General features: G+C 40.6%; 1 long non-coding RNA gene across 1 annotated transcript; it reads left to right on the forward strand.

The window, feature by feature from the left end:
* The first annotated feature begins 546 nt into the window (after positions 1-546).
* LOC110679021 lies at positions 547-1,674 on the forward strand. The gene is made up of 2 exons (XR_002502142.1): positions 547-1,094; positions 1,153-1,674. It is a non-coding gene; the product is annotated as an uncharacterized LOC110679021 (long non-coding RNA).
* The last annotated feature ends 584 nt before the right edge of the window (positions 1,675-2,258 follow it).

The following is a 2,258-nucleotide window of genomic DNA, read 5'->3' on the forward strand; positions in this document are numbered from 1 at the left end:
TCATATCCTGAAAATCGGTTTATCCCGTAGTTTTTTGAGCCGGGATGTTTTGAGATAGACACTTTAAGAAATTCATTTCAAATTGAACCTTTAACCTACACATATAGTTTATTCTAACCTATTTTCCACGCGTAAGCAATACTTATTGCATCAGTTAGTGACAAAAATTCCTGGAAATCTCTTGAGTTAAATTAATTTTATGTTTCTGACATCTACGCAGGGTAATTTTACAAAGTTTTAGGTAGGGAGACTTACGGCTTCGGCACCATTCGACTATTATCGGCAACCAAGTTTCAAACGCCAAATACACAGTATTTTTCTATCAAAACACACCAATGAAAACATGCAGATGATTCTTTGCTCTGTCCGCTTCCCACTGACGAGATTTCCCAGGCTGTGCAAACAATATCGCCAGAGATGTCATCAATTCAAATGAAGACGCCTCGAAATGCGACTGATTTGGAGCTGCCGAACAGATTCGCCTACAGTTGTTATGGGAAAGTTGCCGAAGAGAATGAGGCTGTCGACAATAGTCGCACTTGTGAATTTCCGCGTAAATGAGGAATCAATCAGTCGGCCGGTGGTGAATTATTCCCGAAAAAGAGCGCGTCTTACCTCGTTGTCGCTACGAAAGAAAAGTGACGAAAGAATGATGCCTTGCTTGGTCCTGCCCGGATATGAGTTGTCATCGTGCGAGGTCGACATAACCATGTCGACTTTGGTAACGCAACTTTCTGACTGAATCTAGGGTAACAGTGTTACACTGTTACACTGAGTAATGCAGTTAGCTTATACCACACATCTTCCCCCTTCCCAGAAAAAAAACAGATATAAAAATCTTTGATCACTAAGAACACTTTTATATGCGCAAGTTTTGGTCATCGCACCTTTTCATATGTAAGGCGAGATTTATCAAGCATCAAGTATCAAGTAATTTTAGTCATGAGGGAGCACAAATCCATGCTCAGCAGCAGGGGTAGGTTTATGACATTTGGTATTTGTTTTTGTTTCATCCTCAACGATGTAAACAGTTGAAGGAGGAAAAACTGCTGCTAAGTTACGCTGCATATTCTCAAGTTTTTTATTGATTCAATGTGAGTTTCATCATTTTAATATTATCAATAAAACCAATAGCTTCATTTCTCATTCTAGCACTTAATTTCTCATCTTGAAGATCCGCTTACCATCCGGAAAACTATGCATATGAAGGGAGCTGTTTTGCTGTCGGATGTAAACAACCTGATGCAAGTGTTGCGAGGTCATTGAACTTAAATTTCACATCTGCAGTGGAGATTGTCTGTGACCGACTACTAAAAGAGAGGATGCTGTTCACTCATTGCAAGGAATCTACTGTAGTTCGAGCTCAATCAAATGCTCATTCTCTGAATTGATCCGAAGGATAAAGGATATGTTATGATCTGAGCTGAAGGCGCTGTTGAATGAAAAACTGCAGGATGGACTTCGTGAAAAAGTGCATTTCATTGCGGACAAGCTGGAGTTTCTGGTTTCTGGAGTTTCGGATCATGGTATGCCTTTCACTACATACACTATATTACAAAGAAAGATCAAATTGCTTAAGGCTTACATACTTTATTAATTACTCTTCTGTTATTTTCGACGCGATGGGACTTGAATTCACCTTTTAATAAAGTGTGGCATGTGATCATTCATTTAGAATATGTTTTTCATTCAATTCAATGTTAAGGTTCGTCCTGTGCTGCAGATCGAATGTAGTCTTTCAAATGGGCCGGAGGTTTCCTTTCACGAGTAGTTCGTTCAGTCACTGTTGTTGAATCCGAAGTATTGTTATCATTTCCTAGCAATTGCGACCTTCGCCAATTGGAAACTTTCTTAGCTTGAGTTATGTGGCGTTTGAATACGTGACCTTCGCCATCGCTTAAGGTAAGGGTTCCATTTTTCTCTTCCATCACTGTATATTTGATGGAAGAGAAACGTGATTCTCCTTTTCCCCGCGTTTGGCGCTCAATTATAACCCTATCACCAGGCTTGACTCGGCTTTGTCTTGCACTTCGACGTTCGTCCTCACGCTTTTTTCCCGCCAGCTTTGCTTCCCGGTCTCTTTCGTTAAGAAGTTCCTCGTTGATAGTTACTTTGCCGTATTCCAGTAGTGGTAGCTTGCGTTTAATCTTTCGGCCACTCATTACCACCTCTGGAGGTAGCTTTATGATACTGTGTTCTGCAGCGTTATGCGCATGTATCGCTTCGCGCAGCTCTTCTACATAGTTCGTTTTGTTAAT

Source organism: Aedes aegypti, chromosome 1 (assembly GCF_002204515.2).
Source record: "Aedes aegypti strain LVP_AGWG chromosome 1, AaegL5.0 Primary Assembly, whole genome shotgun sequence".
Lineage (NCBI taxonomy): Eukaryota > Metazoa > Arthropoda > Insecta > Diptera > Culicidae > Aedes > Aedes aegypti.